This window comes from Petaurus breviceps, unplaced genomic scaffold (genome assembly GCF_028583685.1).
Source record: "Petaurus breviceps papuanus isolate PSGF00001 unplaced genomic scaffold, PetGlider_PUasm1.0 90925, whole genome shotgun sequence".
Lineage (NCBI taxonomy): Eukaryota > Metazoa > Chordata > Mammalia > Diprotodontia > Petauridae > Petaurus > Petaurus breviceps.
In genome coordinates, this window is record NW_027187380.1 from 16897070 (window position 1) to 16923290 (window position 26221).

Genomic DNA, 26221 nt, shown 5'->3' on the forward strand with positions numbered 1-26221 from the left:
ACCTTTCCCCTTCCCTACCAACTTGGGGAGGGAGGAAGATAGGGTTCTTGTCAAATATTCCACTCTGGATGTAAGAGTTGGGCAGCTGAACATTGGTATTGGAAGGAGTTTTTACTTCTGGCCTTGTGAAGAGTGATGGGTATCTAGCTATGGTCCTCAATGAGTCTCAGTTTTTGTGTTTTTTTAGAGGAAATCTCTGGAGTTATTGAACTTATTGATCAAAATGCACTGTCCTAGATGGTAGAAATAGTAAACACACAAAAATGAAATGGTCCCTGTCCTGGAGGATGCTTACATTTTATAAGAACACCACGTACAGAAACAGATGCAAAGTATTTGGTGTGTGTGTGTGTGTGTGTGTGTGTGTGTGTGTGTGTCTGAATCTCGGTTTCTTCATGGAAGCCAGGCTCTATGGTAGCAAACCAGCCTTCTTCCCACCCCCTCTGAAGAAGCAGCTCCAAGCAATCCTCACTTATATCACAGGTGAGAAAGAAGAGAGAGGCAAAGGGGCTGGTCTTTCTCTTTTGTATATCTTCTGAGTCATTAACTCTTGATTCCAAAACCAATAAGAGATCATGCCATCATTTCTAAGTGCAAACTCTTTAGCCCAAATAGGCCTCAACATTCCCACATGGTTGACTGGACCTGAGAATATGGCTCTGAGCATGATCTATAGGATGGCCCCTATAAGTTCATTATGCCACCACTTTAGGGATTAGATTTTCTCTAAGGTCCCTGATAAATCCTCGATCAGGAGTAGAGCTGTTTCCGATGAGAGGAATCCCCAATCATTCTGAAAACCTATTCTGATTGTTTTTCTGCCTCTAAGTATTTCCCTGAGAAAGATGACGAGAGCATGGAGTAAGGATGCAACTTCTGAGAATTAAGATTGTAGAGATTTTCAGTACTAGAGAAGGAACCTGACAGAGTAGAAAAGGCACTACGCTTGGTATCAGGAGACCTGAATTAAAATGCTAGCACTAGCACTTTACAAAATGTATGAGAAAGTCACTTAACATTTCTGAATCTCAGTTTCTCCATCTGTAAAATAGAGATATCAATACTTGTACTGCCTGACTCACTAGACTGATCTTTGTCATTGTGTCATTGTTATTAGCAGATATACCCAGGAGAGGACTTGGGCTGAGCATCTCTGTGTGAAGGAAGAGGAACAAGAATGAGCAGTCTTGGCTACACGTGATGAAAATGATTTTCTGCATTGTGTAAAACTGGTTTGAGAATTTATTTGATTTTATTTTTGTGGTATGTATCTCTTGGGCAATATTGAATGCTGGTTGTCTCTATACACAATGAAGTTTTTCTTAATGGTTTTTCATTCAGTTTCGTTAAGGAAGCATTTATTAATCACCTGTTCCATGCCTGGCATGGTGCTAGGCACCAAGGACACAGTGATAAAAAATGGAGGAGCCTATGTCCTGGAGGACTTTATGTTCTGCTGGTAGTGTATATGTGCTCAGATGACTAAATATAAAATATACAAAAAATAATAATTTGGGGAATGGTGGGGGAAATAATACGTGTGTGTGTGTGTGTGTGTGTGTGTGTGTGAGGAAATGGCTCTTCTTAGAGTTCCTGTTGGAGCTAATTCTTAAAGGACAGGTGTGGGTTTCCAAGAAATGGAGGGGAGAAGGGCACATACCAGGCATGAAGATCAGCTTATGCAAAAGCTTATTTGTTTCATCCAGAGATGAAAAACTATATTGCAGGAAATATACAAGTTGATCATTTGACTGGAATATAGATTGTGAGAGAAGAAGATCATGTATAATCAGCCCAGAAAGACAGACTGGAGCCACATTGTAGAAGGGTTTTAAATGCTAGACAAAGAAGCTGGTATTTTATCCTGGAGGAAATGGGTAGCCAGTATACTTTTTAAGCTTTGGTGGGGGAAATTTATAGCTAGATGATGAAACTTCCTTATAAGCTTTCAATATTTAAATTTGATTTTTTGGGGGTTAGTTTTAATTTGGAGTAGGATTCAGCTTAAATTGGCTTCATTTTGGACCTTTAGAGTGCTGGGCCTGGAGTCAGCAAGATCTGAGTTCAAATGCGATCTCAGATGCTTGTCTCCAAGTCCCCAACCTACAAACTAGCTTCCTTATAAAAAATAAATCAAAGCATTTAAAAAAAAAGTAAAGTATTTAGAGTCATGAACAACTGACCTGGAAAACTAATCACTGTACATTCTGTAAATCATTACCAAAAAACAATGTGTACATAACATGTTTTTTTTTTTTTTTTGCCTTTTTTTGGGGGGGCAATTGGGGTTAAGTGACTTGCCTAAAGTCACATGGCCAGAAAGAAAGAATTCAACTACTAAGTCAGAATCAACTAAGACTCAGTGGCAACTCATACAACAGAGAGAAAATATTGGAATTCACTGTATTAAAAGACAAAAGATAAAAACCTACAATCAAATATTTACTTATTTACCCTGTATAACAGAGAATCCTACAGAATAAAAGGCTGGATCCTTAATAGGCTAGAGAAATTTCTAATATTTATGATATAAAGACTGAGACTGAGCACAGACTTTGAAATGTGAACATTGTAGTTAAAGTTCAATATGTTTGAGCAATTGGAAAGAACAAAATGATGATGGAAGGCTTATATTCTAACTGGAAAAGACAAGCTTCCCTTAAGGATCTCATTATCTTTTTGTTTTTAAAGCAATTGGGGTTAAGTAACTTGCTCAAGGTTACATGGCCAGTTATTATTTCTGGGTGTGGTGCTGAGTATCTGAGCCCGGATTTGATCCAGGTCATCCCGACACTGGAGCTGGTGCTCTTACTTGCTGAGCCACCTGGCCGCCCCATAGAATCTCATTATCTTTAAAGGATATAGAGGGACTTAAAAAAGAGAAACAGAGGTTAGATGTGATTTTCTTGGTTTACAAAAAGAAAGAAAGATGGGGAAAGGAATGTGTTAGAAGAAAAATGGGGAAAAGGGCTAAAATTTGCTCTTTCTCATAATTGAGACATTCAAGGAAGGAATGAGGGGGAATGACATCCCATGAACTTCACTCTTATTTAAAATAGACAAATAAGAGTTTGGACATACATACACATAAAGAATATGGATTAGAAATACATCAAACTCAACAGGGAAACAGTGAAAGGAACTTGGGAGAAGGGGGTTTAAGGGTTGTGTAGTGAAAACTCATAAGCAAAATAAATATCAACTTTAGCAGAAAGCTCATAAGGAGGAATTGCAAAGGGAAGAGGAACCAGACATTGAGATCTGAATTTGGCGAAGAGGGACAGAGAAGTTGGAAAAGACAACTTCAATTATAGTTTATTAGTGTTGAACAAGCTACTTTTCTTTCTTTACCTCATTCTTTTTTTGTACAGAAGGAGTAAGTAGGAGGAAAGGAATATGAGGATATGATTGAGGGAAATACACAAATGACTATCATAATTGTGAACATAAATGGTATAAATTTACTCATAAAATGGAAGAGGGCAGCAGAAAGGATTTGCAAGCAAAATCCAACAATATATTATGTGTAAGACATAAAGTTGAAACAAAAATATTCAAACAGTTATAATGAGCTGCTGATATAGAATTTGTTATGCTTCAAGCAAATTAAAAAATTCAAAGGGGGTGGCTAGGTGGTACAGTAAGTAAAATGCCAGCCCCAGAGTCAGGAGGACCTGAGTTCAGTTCTGGCCTCAGACACTTAACACCCACACAAAAAAAACCTAGCCGTGTAACCTTCGGCAAGTTACTTAACCTCAATTGCCCTCCAAAAGGAAAAAAAAATTCAGAGGGAGCAATCATGACTTAAGACAATAATGAAAGTAATCATGATTAAGATAATTAATTAGAGAAAATATATTTTGCTTAATATCTCTATAGTTAATTAAATAATATTAATTCTTTATGTCTATATCAATGTATGTCTTTATGTGTAGTGGCAAATTAGAGACCAGTGTACAATACTGATCTAATAAGACTTGGGAAGACTAGTCCTTCCCATTTCTAGGGGAGGAGGAGGAGGAGTAGAACGCACCATGAAGAGAAGGCTACTTCTATGACTACAAGTTCTAAGGAAGAGAATTCAAGATGTTAAGACAAAGACTTTTGTTATCTGTATGGAAGGCATGTGGAACAGAGACAGTGGTTGTATCCCTTCCTATTCCTGAAAAAAATTAAATAAAACTGGTGACACTATAAGTTCTTATCCCTTTTTCTACTCCAACTTTTACACTGTCTTAGCAGAATTCTGATTTCGCTTCTTCAAACCTTGTTTCTTTTAAGAGTTTGTCTTGCTTTTTGTTTCAGAAGAAACAGGCATCTCTAATATAGTTTTGCTTGTTTTGGATATGTATCCCTAGGGAATTAAATTCTGCTGACAGGGAGGGTATGGCCAGTCAAGAGAGAGGAAAAATGAGAATAAAAATGTTTCTGGGACTTTCCCAAAGTATGGATTCAAGAGAATAAATTTTGTCTCTCTGTCTGTCTATCTGTCTGTCTGTCTGTCTATCTATCTATCTATCTATCTATCTATCTATCTATCTATCTATCTATCTATCTATCCATTCATCCATCCATCCATTTATTATCCATCTGCTTTCCCAAATACAGAGAAAAATGTGATCTGAATTCTCTTATACATAGAATGAATCCAGCAACTTGGCAGAGGTTGCATTTGGTATTTAGGGTAGCACTTAAGGTCATTTTCCCATTTCCCATTGCCTCATCTTACTCTTTTGGTGAGGCCAAGAGTTTTGAGTAAAGAAAAAAGTCATGGTTTTAAAGGAGGAAGCAAGAATAAAGGGTGTCAACCATTCAAGGGTGGGAGATAGTCAGGAGGGAATAAATAGTTTCAACCAAACATCTTCTGCCTCACACCATACTAGAATCATAGCCAACCACTGCTAGAATTGCTAAGAGTGGCATAGCATTTAAGTACTTAAAAGAAAAATGAACTGAGTCATAGGGAAAAATAGTCAACAGAACTATAATAATTGGTGTCCTCAGTGCATTCCTCTCAGATCTAGACAAATCTAAGAAAAGAGATAAACCTGAAAGAAGTTAGAACTGGAATAGAAGAGTATTTAAATCTAAATCTAGCTTTAAATCTAAATGGAGATGAAAACATATTATCCTAAAAAATTGGTAGGCAAAAACAAATTATTGAAATTTGATAAGCAATTTCATTTAAGAAAATAGCAACAATAAAAATATGTACCAAAATTTTAGGGATACAGCCCAGTGCATTGCTTTGGGAATGCCTTATAGTGATAAACAGTCATCAACAAATAAAAAGAATGCATCTATGTTTGGGCATTCAACTAAAAAAAATCTAAAGAAACCCAAATAAAATAACTTCAAGTAGGCACAAAAATAGTAATTCTGAAAAATCAAAGAAGAGATTAATAAAACTAAATGCAACCCCCCCCCCCAAAAAAAAACCCAACCCAAAACCAAAACTGAAAAATAAAACCAGGAGTTAATTCCTTAAAAAAAAACAAAACAAAAACTAATAGAGCAGATGAACCATTAGCTAATCCGATTTCAAAAGAGAGGAAAACTATGTTACTAAAATATTAAAAAATAAAAAAATGAGAATTCACAACAAATGAAGAGAAAATAAAAGATATTAGAAACTATTTTGCTCAATTTCTTTTTTCTTTTGAAGTTTATTTTGTATTTTATTTTCCCCTAATTAAATATTAAAGCAATTTTAAACATTCATTTTTAAAAATTTGAGTTCCAAATTCTTTTCCTACCTTCCTACACCTGTCATTGAGAAGGCAAGCAATTTGATATAGGTTATATATGCATAGTAATAAAAAACATTTCCATATTAGTCATGTTGTAAAAGAAAACATAGACCAAAAAAATCTAAACAAACAAACTTCAGGAAATATAAAGTTTAAAAAGTATGCTTTGATCTGTATTTAGATTCCATCAGTTCTTTCTCTGGAGATGGATAGCATATTTCAGCATAAATCTTTCAAAGTTGTCTTGGATCATGAGAACAGCTAAGTCATTCACAATTGATTGTCTTACAATATTGCTATTTCTGTGTACAGTGTTCTCCTGGTTCTCCTTATTTCAATTTGCATCAGTTCATGTAAGTCTTTCCAGGATTTTTCTGAGAGCATCCTGCTCATCATTTCTTCTTTTTTTTATAGATTAATTAATTTATTTTAAATTTTCAACATTCATTTCCATAAGTTTTAAATTTTCTTCACCTCCTTGCGGCTCTACATATACATTCTTGTTAAACATATTTTCACATTAGTCATGTTGTATAGAAGAATTTGAATGAATGGGAGGAAACATGACAAAGAAAAAACAAAACAAAAAAAGAGAGCAAATAGTATGCTTTGATTTGCATTCTGTAGCAGCAAGCACCATAGCATACCCAGGATAGTTGCTAGCATAGGTTGCTTTTCTAAAGGAAAGCAACTCAAAATGGGTTAACAATCTTACTTTAATCAAATATATCTCATTTACCTTGTTTAGGGGAAAAAGTCAACACCCTGAACTTCAGAGAATATAAATAGAAGTTACAAGCAGACAGAGAAACAGATCAGCAAACAGGGCTTCCAGCTGTCTGACCATTACATCCATACCTAGTCAGTTACCAGAGAAGGAAGCACCAACATCTGGGTTTTCAAAGCCAGGGGGCTCAACAGCTGCCCAGAGTCTCATTTGGCCAAATCATACAACTCTTCCCAAAGTGAGCCCCTCCTCAATTTCAATATGAACATTTACAAAAATATAAAATTCTCAGATTAACAGAACAACAAATAGAGAATTTAAATGACCCAGTTCTGGGACAGGGGGAGGGAATTAATAAGCCATAAATCAACTTCCCAAGGAAAAAATCTGAAGATAAATTTAAATTAAATTGTATCAAAGAACAACTAATTCCAATGTTACTTTTTTAAAAATGGGAATAAAGGAGATCCTAATAAATTCCTTCTATGGTACAAATTTGGTCTTTAAAAATTTGATATTTGTTTTTATATCACCTACCTTTATTACTATAGTTCTTTCCTTACACTTTTCACAGTCATCCCATATATGAAAGGAGTACACAAAGAGGAAGAAAGAAAAATAGAGCAAAATGGGACAAAATATGGAAAAAGATCTGGTATTATATACAACATTCCATGCCCATCGTCCCTTATTTTTACAAAGAAATGAGGGAAGGGTGTCTTCATATGTCTCTCTGTCTTTTTTTTTTGGAGGGCAATTGAGGTTAAGTGAACTTGCCCAAGGTCACATGGCTAGTAAGTGTGTCAAGTGTCTGAGGCCAGATTTGAACTCAGGTCTTCCTGACTCCAGGGCAGGTGCTCTATTCACTGTGCCACCTAGCCGCCCCTTTGTCTTCATATATCTTGAGGCCAAATTTGATCATAATTTCAAAGAAATCAAGTTTTATTGTTTGGTTGTTTCTCTTTCTTCACCCCTATTTATAGTGTTACAGTCATCTTCTATGTTGTTTTTCTGGTTCTGTTTACTTCTCTTTGCATCAGGTCATAGTAAGTCTTTCTGTCCTTCTCTGCATGGCTCACATTGATTATTTCTTTTTAAAAACAGATGTTTTATGTTTTGTTTTTTGCATTGTTCAGATTTTCCCCTTTCCCTTCCTCACCCTCCTGTTATAAGTCATCTCTTACAACAAAAAATTTTTAAAAGAAATAAGAGGAAAAAATGAGTAGAACAAATCAATACATTGACAAAAAAGTTTGACATTATATGCAATGTTATGTACATGTGAATCCCTACTACTGCCAAGGAACAGGGATAAATGAGATGGATTCTTTCAGTCCAAGTTTGCTCTTTGCAATTTTGCAACTAACATTCATTGTTGTTCTTTCCACTTGCTTTATTGTATTTTGTCTTCTTGGCTATGTTTACTTCATTTTACAGCAGTTCATGTAAGTCTTTCCATGCTTCTCTATATTGTATTCATAATTTCTTATGGTACAGTAATATTCCATTGCATCTATGTACCATTGTTTGTTTAGCTTTCCCCAAATTGATAGGTAATTACTTTATTTCTACTTCTTTGCTGCCACAAAATAGTGATACTACAAATACTTTGGTTCTTTTTTGTCCTGGATTTCCACAGGGGTATATGTCTAGCAGTGGAATCTCTGGGTCACAGTTACAAATTATTTTTCAGAATGGTTGGACCAAGTCACAACTCCACTAACAATCCAATAACTCCTCCAACATTTACTATTCTTTATCTTCTTTAGTCATCTTTGCAATTTTCTGGGTGTGCAATTTTCTAGGTTACCAAAGTAATAATCTTTAGTGTGTTTTGATTTGTATTTCTCTTTTTATTAGTGATTTAGAGCCTTCTTTCATATGGTTTGTTAATAGCTTGCAGTTTCTTTTGAGAATTGTTCATATCTTTTTACACTCATTTATTGGGGAGTGGTATTTGTTTTTATATATTTCTATTAGTTGTTTTATTTTGGGTATTAGACCCTTATTGGAGATATTTGAGAAAATATTTTTTCCCCAGTTAACTGTTTCCCTTATCCTGGTTACATTATTTTTATGTAAAACCTTTTCAATTTCATGTAATTGAAGTTATGTATTTTATCCTTTATAAGGATCACTATCTTTTCTTTGGTTAAATCTTTACTTTCTGGCTGTAAAAACTACATATGATCCATTTTTCCTCTACATTTTTCATGATATAATCTGGTTATGTTTTTAATTTTGAATTTATAACAAAAACCCTTAAATAAACTCTAAAGTTGTCTATTAATTTCTGTGTCTCCTACTCCCCCATTACCCCAGACGGAGAAACCAGGTCTTTCCATCCTTTTGGATTCTATTTAGGAAGACTCCACCCCCAGCTTTTGCTCCAGGTGTTGTTAGACACTTGATAATTAGTCCAGCTAATTTATTTAATCATGTTTGCACTGTTCTCTTTACTCCATTGTTGTTCTTGCCCAGCTCCTTTAGGAGTTGGTTCTGCTCCTGTGTGATTTTGCCCAGGGCAGAGGGTGGGGGGGATGGTGGAGTGAGGGAATACTCCTAGATGCCAGAGGTGTTCTTCCATGTTAGAACAATAGCTCTGCCTCAAAAGCTTGGCTGCCTCCACATCCTATGTTTTGGCAGTGGTCACTGAAGTGTTTTTAATTTTCTCTAGCTCGTTGATAAGTGAGATTTTTGGATGAGAGATGTCCTCCAAAGATGGGCAGTTAGAATACCTCTTCTTCAACATCCTTTACTTTCTTTTTGTGTTTGCCCTGATTTTTTGACATGAAAATGTAGGCCAAGGACTACACTGAATTGGGAAGGTAGAAGTAGGGAATATAGTCAACAATTCAATTCAATTCAATAAATATTTATTAAGTGCCACTATGTGTCACATACTGTGGTGAGCACTGGGAATACAAAAAGAGGCAAAAGACAGTCCTTGTCCTCAAGGAGATTACAGTCTAATGAGAGAGACAACATGCAAACAAATATATACAAAGAAAGCTATGTACAGGATAAATAGGAAATAATTAAAAGAAGGAAAGTGCTAGAATTAAGAGATGTTAGGGAAAACTTCCTGTAGAAGGTGGGATTGTAACTGAGAGTTAAAGAAAGTCAAGGAAGTCATGTAGTGGAGGAGGAAGAGCATTATGAATATGGGGGACAGTTAGAGAAAATGCCTGGAGCCAAGAGAAGGGTCTTGTCTGTGGAACAGCCAGGAGGCTACTGTCACTGGGTTGAAGAGTGTATGTTGGGGAGAAAGATGTAAAAAGACTGGAAAAGTAGGAGAGGGCTAGATTATGAAGGGCCTCGAATGCCAAAATGAACATTTTGTATTTACTTCTGGAAGCCATAAGAAGCCACTGGGGTTTATTGCAAAGGTGGGGGTGACATGATCAGATCTATGTTTTAGGAAAATCACTTTAGTGGCTGAGTGGAGGATGGACAGGAGTGGGGAAGAGACTTGAGGCAGACAAAATAAAAGCCTTTTGATAGAGGGGACAGCAAGCGTCAAGATTGAAGTCTTTTGAAAGAACAAAAGAACCAGAATATCCACTTTTATGTTGAATGTGAAAACTGAGAATCACCTCCTGCTTAGATGGAGACAATCCAAAATGGCAGCCAAGACCTGATTGGACAGCATTTTGTAGCTTTTGTGTTGGCAGGATCCTTTCAGGCCAACTGACTCCACTGTACTCATTAAAGGGCACAGTCTGGAGTTGAAATCTTGGTCTCCTAAGTGCCATATTTATGCATGCACATGGGACTATATGGGAAGGAGACTTGGCCCTGCCACTGCCACTTCCCATCTCTGGATATTTGTTTTCTTATTCCTATAAAAGAGATAGTTAAATTGGATGATTTAAAAAAAAAATTCCTTCTGCCTCCATTATGCAAAGATTTTGTGATTCTGTCTGGGTTCCCCATATCACCCCACACAGTGCCTTGCATACAGGTCTTCAAAAAATGCTTATTGAATGAAGATTCAGATCTCTTAAAAAAAACAACAACTACTACGTTTTAGCTCTAATGACTTGTGCCTCTGTTTATATATGTTGGGGGAAAGGGGAACTCGTAAGGCATGTAGGACTAGAGATGATAAATCATGATGATTTAGGGAGATATTCACCATAGAACAGGGGAAATAAATGGAGTTAGGGGCTCCTGTGGGAAAAGTTTCCTTTAATTATGGGAAAATACAAGCAAAGGGAAGAGTATCTGTTTACTATTTTGACAAAAGCCTTTCACTGTACTGCCTCTGCCATACTACCCCCAAATGGAGCCCATTCACATGAATTCATGAATTCATTTATTGCCTCCCCATGTACTTCACCCACCCTCCCCTCCAGCTTACTGTTCTTTTTTGTTTTAAACAAATGAGCACACAAAAAAAGGATCTGCATTCCTTTGGATAATCTTATTCAAACATGGAAAGGCTGTACTTTCTCAATTAATCAGGCCTTCCCCCTTGCTTTCTCAGGATCTCAATCAGAGGTCTTGGCTGGGCTCCAGCTTCTGAGCCAGTTGTTGAGGCCAGTGTGACACCTGCCCAGGTAAATAAGAGACTATATAATATGTTAAATTAAAAAAAAAGTTTTTGCACAAAAAAAAACTGGTGTAGTTAAAATTATAAGGGAAAGAGGTAATACATTTTTTTCATCAAATGCCTTTTTGATAGAGGCCTAATACTGAAGATATATAAAGAACAGATTAAAAAATTTTAAGAACAAGAGTCATTCACCAATAGACAAGTGGTCAAATGAAATGATTAGGCAGTTTTCAAGGGAAGAAATCCAAGCTATCAGTAGACACATGAAAAAAAATTCCAATCACTAATAATTATAAAGATGCAAATTAAAGCAACTTTGAAGTTAAAGTTCACAAGCCAATGTCGCAAAGTTGATGAGAAAGGAAAATGACAAATATTGGAGGGGCTACAGGAAAAAAGACACATCGATGCATTCACTGTTAGTTGAGCTGTGAATTACTCTAGCCATTCTGGAAAGTGATTTGGAACCATGCCCAAATAGTCCCTAAATTGTGTCTACCCTTTGACTAGTGATGCCACTATTATATTCATACCCCAAAAATATCAAAGAAAGAGGAAAGGGACCTATATGTACAAAATATTTATAGAAACTCTTCTGTAGTGACAAAGACCTGGAAACTGAGTGCTCATCAAGTGGGAAATGTCTGAACAAATTATGTAATATGAATAAAATGGAATGATGCTGTTCCATAAGAAATAATAAAAGGGGATAGTTTCAGAGAAACTATGACTAATGCAGAGTGAAGTGGACACATCCAGAAAAACAATTTATACAATTAAAAACAACATTGTAAAGGAGAAGAAAAAAACTTCAAAGGACTTAAGAACTCTGATCAATACACAGACCAACCATAATTTCAAAGGACCCAATGATGAAACATGCTACCTACCTTGTGACAGTGAGGTGATGGATCCAAGATGGAGAATAAGAAATGCATTTTTTAAGAGAGACAACTTGGGAATTTGTTTTGTTAGTTGATGCATTTTCATAATTTTTTGTTTGTTTTTGGAGGGGGGAAAGCAGGGCAATTGGGATTGCCCAAGGTCACACGGCTAGTTTTGTGTTAAGTGACTGAGGCCGGATTTAAACTCAGGTCCTACTGACTCCAGAGCCCATGCTCTATTCACTGCGCCACCTAGCTGGCCCCATTTTCATAATTTTAAAAAATTTTATTTTTAATGGAGGTTGATAGGAGGGAGAAAGAGACTAGGGATAAAGTACTCTTCCCCCTTCCAAAAAATAAAAAGGAAGAAAAAAGGTTCATTAAAAAAGTGTATGTACACATATTTAATATGTAGATTAGGAAAAAAGGAAGGCCAGAATCACAGACCACCAGGACAGACAGAATTGAAAGTCATACATTGAATTTATTACAGAGATTCAGAGTTTTATGTATAATATTCTTTTTCTGTTCTATAATCCTACTACTGCCCAAGTCTGGAGTAGTTTTGTTGAGGGACAGCCCTGTGTTGTATGCTAGAGCTTGACGAAGCCAGATCCCATCTATGTTGGTGGGTTTAAGGATTCTAGTCCAATATTTAAAAGTCTCTACCTCCCTGAAACTCCCCTCTCCTCATGTCTCCAAAATCTTTTTAGAAAACTGAAGTCTCTTATGCAGGTACAATGGCAAAACTCAGCGTTCTTTTAGCCATTCAGGAATCACCTCTATAGCACAACTGCTTTGTGCTTGGGTAAAAGCAGGAGTACATACGTATATGGAAACATCTAGTTTATTTAGTGTTTAAGTTGAAAATTAAAAAAAAATTAATGAGGCTTTGTATGATCAGAAAGATGTCCCTCTCTTTCCTCTGATGATGAGCAAGAAAGATGACAAGGAAATTGTTTTCTAGGAAGGATGAAAGTGCATGTTTGGTTAAGGAAAAGGGAGAGATGGTAGAAAAGAAAGGAAAGGAAAGAAACAGTTTAAATTTAAACAAGATGGAAGGAATCTGTGATGATTGAAGCTATCATAGACTTTTCTGAGGCCTTTATGTTCAGATATCTTGCATTTTCTAAGATTTTTATTTTTATTTTTAAAAGTAGTTTTGTTTAGTGAAAGGAGCCCTTTATTTGGAGTCATAGGATGTTAGGTTTGAATCCTGGTTCTGCCACTTAGTAACATTGTGACCTTGGGTGGGTGACAATCTCTCCCAGCTTAAGTTTTCCCACTTGTAAAATGAGTAAGTTGGCCTTGTTGACGTCAGAGGCCCTTTACAGCTCAGAGTCTGTGATCTTTCAGGTCAGTCACTCAATGAGCACTTACTATAGGCTAGACATTGTGCTAAACACAGAGTACACAAAGAACACCGCCCCCCCCCCCCAACCCAACCATTCTCCACTCTTAATGATCTCACAATTTAATGAGGGAGACAACATGCAAACAACTATGTACCCCCCCCCCCCAAAAAAAAAGATATATACGGGATAAACAGGCAAAATAAGTTCTGTGTACACCTCAACTATGTAGAGCTTCAGGTGACAAACTGTTGCTTATCATCCCCACCCTTTTTGTCCCAAGACTCTAAAATTCCATATAAGGCCAGTTTGACTTTATGGATGGGCAGAGGAGGCAGTTTTCTTGTGTGATAGGATTTCTGTATGATGTGCTTTGATGGGGCGTGAGGTAGGGTCACTGTATCACAAACAGGAAACTTTTTTCCCTCCGCGCACCACACCAGTCATTTAAACATTTTCTTGGGCAATTTATCTGGGGCTCAAATCTTCACAGTTGCTATTGGGTAATAACATTTGTCAAGCCTATTTCTTACTGAGTATTGTGTTAGACATTGTGAGGAGAATCAAAGGAAAGAATCTTTTCCTTGCTACAGTAATTAGAACTGAGGATAATAATAGACTCTCCAGATTAAAGAGGTTCCCCAATGTCATGTCATCTGTACGATTGTCTCTCATTTTAGGATGAGCTGGAAAGATTTCTGATCACAGGCCACTGCAGGCTTACTCTAGAAGATCCCTACAATTTATAGAGATGGATTACTCAGGAGTTCTCATCCTACTCCAAGAAGACACAATCAGCCAACTAGATCTTCCCAGTGCCAAGGACTTAAGAGTGAGGTTATGAGGAGAAGGTTGAGGTACAATGTCTGGAAGCCTCTGAAAGTCCTAGAGAAGACAGAAGTTGTTTTTTTTCCCCCTGCCTAATTCTTAAGGACTGCATCTTTTTTTTCTTTTCTTTTCCTACCTAATATTTTTGTCCCTGGCAGGAGACAGAACACCAGCCTGAAGGGGCTATTTGAAAGCTGGGGAATTTTGCAATGTGTTTATGACTGTTAGAGTTGATCAATATCATGCTATATTGTATAGGTCCCTGTTTTTCCTTTGCCCACTCCTTCCTCCTTAAGGGAGGAGGTCTGTGTCTAAATGGTGCAAAGGCAATTTGGAGCTGGAACTACTTTGAGGGGAAATCTCTCTTGTTGCCAACAACAACAACAAATACCACTTAGCAGGGTGGTTGAGCAGCAGTATATGTTCTCAGTACAGGGTGTGCCCTCTTTGTTCATCAGCTCTTATCGCTGCTGGTACAATGTATCAAGAAATTTCCTTGCCTTGGAAATTCTGCTGAAAGTAGTCTGTGTTGTTTAATTTATTTTCCCCTCATTTTAACCATTGCCTATCTATTTTTTCCATTTAATATGCCTTCTTCTACTTACTGCATGACCCCTCTCCCCAAGACTTTCCTTGGAACTCTTCTAACCAACCAAAGGAGCTGGTGAGCAGGGGCAAGGACTCTGTAAGTCCAATTACTGGAAGCTATGCTAAAGTTAATACCTGTGCAGATGAGTATTCCAGCTCAGACCAATAGTGCTGGACTGAATTCTCATCCCTTCTACTAAAGACTAGGCTTTTCTTTCAAGCAATCATGTGGGAAACTTGCTTGGTTCTATATTGTAACTCTATTTTTTTAAACAAAGTCTTGACTTAGAATTTTGACTTGTGAAATCTGCAGTTATGAAAATATAAGACTATCCTTTTAGCTTATCCTTCATGTCACCTTGTATTAAAGAGGAAACTCTTTGATGTCCCTTTAATGAATTTTGTTTGCTTTCTTCTCACATCTTACTCTTGCTGGTTAAATATTTGGTCACCTAGACTAAGTATAAAATTAAATAGGGATCAAAACTGGCAATGCAGGTTCAGTCTGGTCGAGAGCTGATGATCTGAATGCTCTAACAATCCCCTACTTTTGGCCAGCGTTTTGTTCCATGCCTTAATCACTCAGTTTAATCCTCTAATAATCTCTCATGACTTTACACTTATTACTCCAACCACCATGCCTCTTCTTCATGTGACTAGGCAAGATGGTGTCTAGCTAATTGTAGACATACTAGTGCTCCGTATTTCAGTGTCATTGGCACCTAGGAAATCTGAGTAGGTGAAAAACCACAGGAACCAGGGGAATTCTGGGTAGTTTGCCTGACCAGCAGGCAGGTCTCTGGCTCTCCTTAACATTTCCAAAGGCTACATCTCTGTAGGTATATTAAACGGTAGGTAACATTTCTCCCTGGGGCCAGAAATTTTCTAGTCCCTTGCAAAATCAGCTGAGATGTACTTGGAATCTTCATCATAAGCATCAAAATAAACATGAACTCTTAACAGGGCTAATTATACTGTCATCCTAGATGTCAGCTCATGGTGGTATTTTCAGCAAACATACATCAATAGGACATGTTATAGACATAATACATAATGCAAAGCATCACTTGTTAGGTTCCTTCAATAGCTATTTATCAAAATTACTTACAGGACCTGTTACATGGTCCTATCATCATGTAAATGAATATCCACACAATGCAAGCAAATAAGCATAACTAGCAAAAGAATGGAAAACTATTAATAATATTATCAAAAGTTAATATCTAGTCTCTACATAGTGCTTTAAGCCCTGCAAAACATATTAAAAATATTCCTTCATTTGGTTCTCACAGTAATCCTGGGACATAGGTTCTGTTATTAACTATTAACTATTTTCAAGTGCTGAAACTAAGGAAGACAAAAGCTATGTGTTGGGCAGCGCAGGGTTATGTATCAAGTACATATCTGAGACCAGATTTTATCTTAGACCTTCCTGACTCTAGTTCTTACCCTCTATCCATTGTGCCACTACCTGCCCATATCTCTGTGAAGTAATAAACATTGGTATATATGTAAACAAACAAATAGCAGCACAATACAATAGCTCACAAAAAGATATAGCTAAAATCCAGTCATAACACTAGCAATAGGAAAATAAATACAAACAGCAAAATAATAAAGAGAAGGGGGAAACTAGGTGACCCAGTGAATAAAGCACCAGCCCTGGAGTTGGGAGGACCTTAGTTCAAATAGGGGCTCAGACACTTGACACATTTTCTAGATGTGTTGCCTTGAGTAGGTCACTTAACCCCAATTGCCTTACTTTCCCCCTCCAAAAAAAATAAAGAGAAGCATAATATAGAATATGTAATTGGCATGTACATCCATAATATGCAGTTGTATTAAAGCCATGCATTACATGAATGACCCTAGTATTGCTGTTTGGTTACATGTGTAAACATTTCTCCAGTTTTACCTGTAACTTCATAGGTCAGTCTGTTCACAGGTCAGCTGAACTTACCTGTCTTGTGTCCTATAGACCTTTCTGATCCTATACCTAGTTTGTGGATGGTATAAAATTCTGCCTACATTCCTGTACCGTAACTTGGGGGCCCAGGCTGGCTTATTAGTGTTTTTATGTTTCATATCTCTGCAAATAAAATTAAAGGCAGAAGAGTTGCTGCATCTGGTTTCAATCCTCTGCTCTGGTCAAAGTGGGGTTCATTTCAGTCCAAGATAAGCTATTTGGTTACAATGCCTTTTTCATTTTCTTGCTCATCAGAGCCTAACTCTCTGTGGACGTCCAATCAATAGTTGCATTAAATTGTGTTGACAGCATCTTCTCAGAGGCTATTCTGTAAATAGACACTGCCACCACCCTAGTGCAGGCCCACCTCACTTCATACCTTAATTATTACAATAGCCTGCTAGTGGGTTTTTCTGCCTTAAGTCTCTCCTTACCCCAATCTATTCTGTGTTCAGCCACTAAAATGATTTTCCTAAAGTGCGCATTTGATCATACCACTCTCTACTTGATAAACTCTTGGGACTCCTTTTGCCTCCAGGATCAAATATAAAATGCTCTGTTTGGCATTCAAAGACTTTTAAAACTTAGCCCCTCCTATCTTTTCAGTCTTCTTACACCTTATTCTCCAACATGTTCTCTATGATCCAGGAACACTGGTCTTCTGGTTGTTGCACATACAACATACTCCATGTCTCAACTCTGGGCATTTTCTCTGACTGCCCCCTATGCTCAGAATGTTCTTTCTCCTTCATTTTGACTACTGACCTTCCTATCTTCCTTTAAGTTCCAGCTAAAATCGCATCTTCTACACAAAGCCTTCTGCAATCCCTCTTAATTCTAGTGCCTTCCCTCTGTTTATTTTTACCTATTTATCCTGTATATAGCTTTTTTTGGTATATTTTTATGTTGTCTGCCCCATTTGATTGTAAGCTTTTTGAGGGAGTGTAATAAGAATGTAAATTTTGAAGATCTTCCCTGCCCCTAGGCTAATGTGCACCTGAAGCCTGGGGTGGGAGGCTTGTTTTTCAGTAGATACTTCTTGATTGGCCAGTGAGTCAATAAGGTTGTTACATTCTCTGAGCCAGGAGAAGGCTATATAAGCCCTGATGTGTAGCTTTGTTTTGGGACTCACTTTATTCTGTGATTTGATCTGAATTCTGGGAAGCCGTTGTTGAGAGTCCCCCGGCTTTGAAAAACCCAGAATGTGGAAACCCAGATGTTGACTGGGTATGGATGTAATGGTTGGACAGTTTGGAAATCTGTCTACTTGATATTTCTGTCTTGATAATTATGCCTGTATACTTTGAGGTTCAGGGTGCTGACCTTTTCTCCTGAGCAAGGTAAACGATATATGTCTGACTGATTAAAGTAAGCTTGTTAACCCATTTTGAGTTGCTTTCCTTTAACAAAGCAGATCCAAGAACCTGTGTGAGCAGGCACCGTGGGGACACTGGGGTGCTTGCTGCAACAGGGAGGGACTGTCTTTTGCTTCTTTTTGTATACTTAGGGCTTAGGACAATGCCTTGCATATAGCCCTTAATAAATGTTTATTGATTGATTGATTGATTAAAATTGTGTAGTGTCTCAAGAACTTGTTTTGGAATAGCTTTCCATCAGTCTGATAACTGGTGGATCTGTTAAACAGAGGGGTTTCTCACTGTAACTCAGTCTTCTTGTTGGGAGTTCTCGACAGGGAACCTGGGCATCATATCTTTGTGTCAGTAAGATCTCTTCTAGACAGAAGTTGGTAGATTTCTTTTATCTATCAAATGAGATAACAGGTGTAGCAAGTACCTCACAAATATTAAAGCATTATATAAATGCTATTTTTGTTTGATATTTTTTCCTATTGCAGGTAAAAACAATTTTTAACATTTAAAAAATTTAAGTTCCAAATTTTCTACCTTCTTCCCTCCCCCTTCATTGAGAAGGCAAACAATTTTATATAGGTTATACATGTGCAGTCATGTAGAACATATTTCCATATTAGTCATGTTGTAAAAGAAAACAGACAAAAAACAAGAAAAATAAATGAAAGTTTTAAAAAGTGTGCTTTGATCTGCATTCAGACCCCATCAGTTCTTTCTCTAGAAGTGGGTAGCATTTTTCATCTTTAGTCCTTTGGAATTATTTTGAATCATTGTATTGCTGAGAATAGCTAAAGTCATTCACAGTTGTTCAACATACAGTATTGCTGATTCTGTGTAAAATGTTCTGGTTCTGCTCACTTTACTTTGCATCAGTTCATCTAAGTCTTTCCAGGATTTGAATGCTATTGTTGTTGTTATTCTCTCTCTCAGCCGAGAGATGCATTGATTGGGAAAGCTTGCAATCTCTGTTTTCTAAGACTATCAGAGTACAAATGAGGAGGTAGTTGTTGCTCTCACCCAAACATCAACAACTATGATGTAAACTTGATTCTGTAAAGCCTGTGGAGTCAATCTGTTCTTATATATTTGCCTTAGAAATTTTACATGGTGATTCCACTGAGATTTGTCTTCATGTCTCAGTGTTCCTAAAAGGTGTAGTTGAAATGCTTAAGCTGTGGGTCTCCCTGAGCATGGCAAGGTATACTTTCAGATTTTTTTGGACACACTTTCCAGTGCTAGCATTTCCTTGAGTATCTTGTTCTTAGAATCTCAGCCTTGGTCAGAAGGAATCCGTACACTGAGAAATGCTTCTAAGAAACCTTGGTCACTTTTGACTGTGGAGATTCTAAGTCCAAGGATCATTGGGAATGCCATCTCAGAGCCATAATGTAATGGCAAACACAATTTTATTAAAGTGATAGAAAAGATAACGGAGGCTCCAGTAACCTCCCTTAAGAATTTACTATATGGAATGAGAAGCTCTGACTATTATAGGTTTGACAGGGTAGGTCAGAGAAACACATTTTATATGAAATTGAATTGTTTCTCTGGGGACTAGTTCAGTAATTGGATCAGTAATTGGGTGTCACCCAATCATTTAGCACTTGGTTATTACACAACATATAAGGACAAATAAGGAAATTCCGGTGGCTGGGTTCAGGCGGAGGTCACTACACGTCTGAAAATGAGAGAGACCTTTTGTTCAACCTGTCTTTGTGTAAATAAACTCTTCTGCAAAATTCCTTGTCAGCTATAGCAACTGCGGAAGCTTTTCAGGTTTCTTGTTGGGTATGCCTGTTCATACCTGTTGAAATGGTCAGTCTCCATGAAGCTATCTATGACTTATTCTCATTTTCTCTTTCCAGAGATAAAGAGCCAGTGCAGACAAGTTACAAAGGTACTCACTCGATAGTTTTTTTCTCTGAAAACCTCAATCACAGGTCAACTACTTCGTGGTTACATCTTTTACCATCTTTTGCCAATATAATTTATTTCTTTTTCTCTCCTGGTTTCTCCCTTGACCCATATGTCTGAAGTTATTATGTAGTGCTTTTATGGCACCAGAGGATACCTAGTTTTGTTCCTGTGGTCAGTAACAGTTTGGTCCAGCACTTGATGGCCCATCTCCAACTTCTTCCATTATCTTTCCAGTGAGGTGCTTTCTAGCAAATGGAAGCTGATTGTTTTAGCATAAACACCTGAGGCAAGGAAGGTCAATTGGTGCAGTAACCTACTGGCATGTTGTCCATTTGGAAGTTCTGGAAATTTCAGGGATACTCCTCAATTGGGAAATGGCTGAACAAATTGTGATATATGATTGTAATCAAATACTACTGTGCTATAAGAAAATAAAAATAAAATAAATTTAAAAAAGAAAAGAAAGTTCCCAGCTGCACAATAATTTAATTTGGTGTCACATATAACCTTCACTTCCATATAACTTTTCATTAAAAAAAATAAATTCACTTTCCATATAACCATCATTTTAGGATCATATAATATTCAAGCCAAAACATCTGCATTCCCATTATCCTACATGGTGATACATGCTTGTCTGGTACTGCTCCCCATTTCTGGCAAGTAGCATCTAACCTGACACTAGTCAGAAGATAAGTCTGTGGATTGTTTTCAGTCTATGCTTGGAATTTTGCTCCATCCATAGTCTTTGAACTTTTTCACATCAAAATCAGTAACTCCACCTTGTGTGTATAAGTATGTGTATAAGTATAAGACCTCTGCTGGTTAATGCTATTAGTTCTGGTGAGCAACACTCACTTGGTATCAAATTGCTCCTGGGCACTCCAGGATGGCACCTGTGTTTAGGATATACTCCATAGGGAAGCCCTGGTGCACATATGAGGCAGGAGACCAAGTCTTTGACTTTATAGTTTTAAAGCAATTTGAACATTCTTGCCCTTCTATTTCTGTGTCTCCTTAATCAGATATTCAAGGGTGAGGTTGTTAATAGATTAACAATGGTAGTATAGTCCTTAGCAAATTTGTCATGGCAAATGCTAGAAAGGTCCTTAGATTCTAAAGGTTCTGTGGATGTAGCCATTTCAGGAGCACTTCTGTCTTCATGTCATTGTTCATGCCATCTTAATATACTATTTGACCCACTCACTTTTCCAATCAAATCAACAAGTATTTATTTTTAGCACCTATACTATGTCAGGTATTGTGCTAAGGCAGAGCTAGCATTTGTCATTTGAAAGGTTCAGACCCATCTTCCTCTAGATGATCTAATGCTCATCAGTCTTTCCTCATGTTTTTCTAGTATCTTTCTAAAGACAATGGTATAGTCTAGTTATACCAATACTTCCAGGTAATTCATGTCACTGAATAATTTCGGTATCAGTCATAGCATTCAGAAAACTAATAGTGCTAAATCAACATTAGACATGTAAAATTATACCACAATAGCATTATGAGGCAAAGCTACAATCAGTACTTGGCAAATAAACAATGTAGCACGTATGAGAATTAGTGAATCACTAGTTAGCATGTGAATCATAGGAAAGCTTTGATTGAATATATATATATATATATATATATATATATATATATATATATATATATATATACCAGCAATTAGTATATAACCAATAAAATCCCAAGAAATAAAAATTAATTGCACATGTTCATTATTTGATAAGCACTTTCTTAATGTAATAATTCACATAATTGAAATAGGTACTTTGCCTTTATTACAACTGTTTTATGAATGCAGCAGATCAATACTAAGAGAAGAAACCAACTATATGAGACTTCCAAATAGGAGCAAAACACACTAAAATCAGGAAATGGAATTATTTCTTTGAAAAAAATTTAGGATTGGAAAAATTTTTGATGAATAAACATGAACATTTTACATATCATATCTCTGTGTTTCATGTGAAAAAAAAAATGAAAGGAAAATTCTTCCAAAAATATTTCAATAAAAACTGGACTAAAATTTTGATCAAATTAGAAAACAAAAGACAAAGAATAAAAAGTGAGAGATTCTCAGTGGCTTTAGTAAGGCTGAAGTTGGGCTGAGTTGAACAACATACTACCAATTCTAAAAAACAGCAACTGGGAAATAGTTCCTAAACACACACACACATACATGCAGTTCCTAAACATATGCATACATACACACACATATATTACACACACGTATATGTATATGGTATATATACATAGCCACCAGGGGGAGCTTATGAGTAATGCCAGTGGATCTCTACTCCAGGTACTGGCCACCACATTCTAGCCACACTCTAGCTACAGGTACTAGCACCTAGACCAAAGAGTTTTCCAGCAAAGGACAATGGTACCTGCACAAAGTTCTTACCTTGAACCATTTTTTTCCTTTCAAGTTTATTTGCAGGAAATTTGCTAAGCTCTACAATGTGGTTTTCTGGCTTGTGTTCCCCACCCTCCCTAACACCAAAGGAAAAGAAAATGTCTTAATATTTGAGTTGGGATTTGTGAAATTTGCATTCTCTCTCTGGTAAGCTTATCCCAAACACCTAGCTTGCTCTGATGGAAAAATAATCTCCTGCTCCTTCTCCCTACCACTCTACCATCAGTCTTGCCCCTGGCAATTTAAAATCCACAGCAAACAGCTCAGTTTTGTTGGCCAATGAGATTTTTACAGATAACCAGTTAAATAACCTAAGCATCAAATTAAATGGGAGAAATAAAAATTCTTAGTGCTGTCTAAAACAGATTGAGATGGTGACAAAACAGGAAGTAAGGTAATTGACTGGCAAATAGTAAAACTTGGGTTCTCCTTGGGCAGTGGAAGGAAAAGGGCCACTGTCTGCACCTTCCAACTAGTGCCTGGGTTAACAATACAAGTTCAGTCTGGTTCAGAGCTCATGATCTCAATGCCTCTAAAGACTCCTCCCTGCTCTTGACTGTTCATTTTGTTCCATACTTGAATGTCCGGACCTGTGTCTTCAGCAGTGCCACATGGTCTTTCTATCCATGCCTGGCCATTTTTCTAGGTAAGATGACATTCTACTGCTGGGTAACTCTGTTGGATCTCCTTAGCTGAATGTCATAGGCACCTAAGAACTTGAGGCGGTCTGGTCCAGGTCAAGGGCAAAACTAGAAAAACCCAGGGAATTCTATTAATTGGACTGACCAGGAAGCAGCTCTCTGGCTTCCCCAAAAAGTTTCCACGACTTTGTCTTTAGGAATAGAGCAGAATACCCATTTGTACCTTTCCTAGACCTTGATTGTTTTCAGCATGCTTATGTTCTCTCCCCTGGAGAAGAGCATCTCCGACTTTCAGTTGAATTATGAGTGGCTTAGGTAAGTGACCCAAGGGACCTTTCCCTAATAATTTCTGCTACTTGCCCCAGGAATAAGGACAAGAACTAGTTAGAGAAGATAGGAATTGGATTAGGGCAAGACAGGTCAAGATCTGGGAGTAATTACACTTGTTGTCCAATTGCAAATGCTATTTCTCTGTACTCCTAAAGGTGCCCCGGAGCACAGCTTTTGAGTGTGGCACATCATAAATCATTTGTCTCTGGCTTATGGGTTGAATTCACCCATCCCCTCAGTACTACCACCACAGTCGGCCACATTGAGAATTTGGACTAAAAAGACTTTATTATTCAGCTAGGGAAGCCTCTCTCCCTAAACTGAGGTGAGTGCTTAGCAAAACATGGACCTGCCAGTCCATACACTTTGGGCTGAGGGGAACTTCCTTTCCAATTGACTTCAATTCGTTCACCTTTACTTTTTCTCTCTAACCATTTTTGTTGGCAAGGGGCATTTTGCCATCATAAACCACCAATTAAAAGCCCTTTGGAGGAGGGGAGGGGTGGAGATGAGGGAGTCAGTAAGCAAACAGGAGGAGGAGGAGGAGGAAGAGATTAGAATGAAGGAAAGGCATGAAGTCCAATCAAAGAAAAATAAATTTTGCAGAAGGGAAGCAAGAGGGCCCCTCCCCCTCTATCTGTAAATCATCATGTTTTATGGTTGTGATATAAGCAAAAAGCAGGAGATGGGTTGTCCTTATTGGCTGGTGTCATTTATCTTATTTGTGTTTTCTGAAGCTTCACATATTCCATCAAAGCGCAGCTTGGAGATGGGGACCTCTACCTCTATAGTTGGTTTTTTTTTTTTAATTTTTTTTGGTTACCATCATCATGATAAATCCAAAGATTCACTCTGAGCTTTATTCAGAAGTGGTTTTTTTTTTTTTTGGAGGGGGGATGAGAGGCAATTGGGGCTAAGTAACTTGCCCAAGGTCACATAGCCTATAAGTGTCAAGTTTTTGAAGCTGGATTTGAACTCAGGTCCTCCTAACTCCAGGGCTGGTACTCTATTCACTGTGTCACCTAGCTGCCTCTATTCAGAAGTTTTTGAAAAAATTTTGAGGGGGAAAAGTGCTAGTTAGAGCATTCAGGAAACCTGAGTTTTGTTCTTTGCTGCGTAGCCTTGGAGAAGTCATTTTAATTCAGCAAGCATTTATTAGGCGCTTGTGGTGTACAAGGAATCAGCATGGTCCAAGTGTGCCAACACACCTGGCACACCCATGAAAACAAAGACATGCTAGAATTCAGTGCTGGCCCTTAAGAAGTTTACAGGCAGAATTCTTTTATAACTTCTTTCAAGAATTCATACAGGGTAGTTAGGTGATGTAGTGGATAGAGCATCTACCTTGGGATGGGGAAGACCTAAGGTCAAATCCAGACACTTACTAGCTGTGTGACCCATTCCACTCTATTGCTTCCTCCCCCCCCAAAAAAGAGTTCATATACCATGGGCCACGTGATGCCTCTTTCTTATATTTACTCTCAGCCCCAGTCTCCAGAAGCTAGAACCCTCCTTCATTGCTTGAAAATACTTTCTATTTACTCTGTTGTGTATAATATTTCCCCCTAAAGAATGGAAGCCCCTTGAGGGCAAGAACCATCTTTATTTTTGCTTGTATTTGTATCCCCAGTGCTTAGTACAATGCTTGGCCCATAGTAAGTGCTTAATAAAGGCTTATTCCCTGCCTGTTTTTATTTTATTTATAACAGTGCCTGACCCATCGTTGTGGAGTTGTTTCAGTCCTGTCTGACTCTTTGTGACCCATTTGGGGTTTTCTTGACAAAGATACTGAACTGGGTTTGCCATTTCCTTCTCCAGCTCATTTTACAGATAAGGAAATTGAGGCAGAGTTAAGTGACTTGCCCAGGGTCACACAGCTAGTAAGTGTCTGAAGCCAGATTTGAACTCAGGAAGATGTCTTCCTGACTCGAGGCCCAACGCTTGGAATATTGAGTGTCTAACAAAAGTCCTGTATAGCAGAGGACCAGGAATTTCTTTTAAGTGTTGAATATGAAACAACATAGGAAATATAATTGAGAGCTCAGTGTGATGTAGCAGAAGGAGTGGAGTCAGAGGATCTTACTCTGTTACTAGTTATGTGACCTTATCTAAGTCATTTAATGCCTCATTTTAAAATCATGGTGGAATTAAACTTGTTCTTGTTTAGTTGTTTCAGTTGTGTTGACTCTTTGTGACCCCCTTGGGGTTTTCTTGGCCAAGATACTGCAGTGGTTTGCCATTTCCCTCTACAACTCATTTTGCAGATGAGGAAACTTGAGGCAACAGGATCAAGTGACTTGCCTAAGGTCACACTGTGAGAAAATGTCTGAGGCTGGATTTTTGAGATTTGATTAGATCATCTCTAAATTTCCTTCCAGCTCCAAGTCCTATGACTGTGTACTCATGGGAGCAGAGTATCTTTCTTCTGTGTGCTTACGGTACTCCTTTTATGAAATTCATTTAGAACATGATGTTTTGGAGGGAGAGGGTGGGCAGCCAAACTGGCACTAGCTCTTTTACTAACTCCTGCAATTCACTTGACCTCATTGACCCTCAGTTTTCTTATCTGAAAGATGAGGCTGAATTAGATACTTTCAAAGTTTCCTCCAGCTCTGACATTTTGTCATTTTAGAATTTCTTCTCACTTTTTCCTCTCTTCCTGGTTTGACCTTTTGCCACACAAAATCCTGAATGGAGAGGGCATGGGAGAATGATCTTAAAAACTTTTTTTTTTCTTTTTGGTCAAATGGACTGCAGTTCTTTAAACAAATTAATCTCCTCAGCCCTTGGCTTTTCTTCTCACCTCCTGAAAAAGTGACTTTTCTTTGGTTCCTTGATCTGAGAGCAATGGAGCGAGGAGGGTGGAGTTCAGCAGTTGTGGT

At 37.6% G+C, this 26221-nt stretch overlaps 1 long non-coding RNA gene across 1 annotated transcript in view; it reads left to right on the forward strand.

The window, feature by feature from the left end:
• Nucleotides 1-26221, forward strand: part of LOC138152577 (uncharacterized) — a 271906-nt gene that overhangs the window by 163051 nt on the left and 82634 nt on the right. The window contains exon 2 of the long non-coding RNA XR_011166129.1: nt 1118-1263. This is a non-coding gene — a long non-coding RNA (uncharacterized lncRNA). The remainder of the gene's footprint in view (nt 1-1117; nt 1264-26221) is intronic.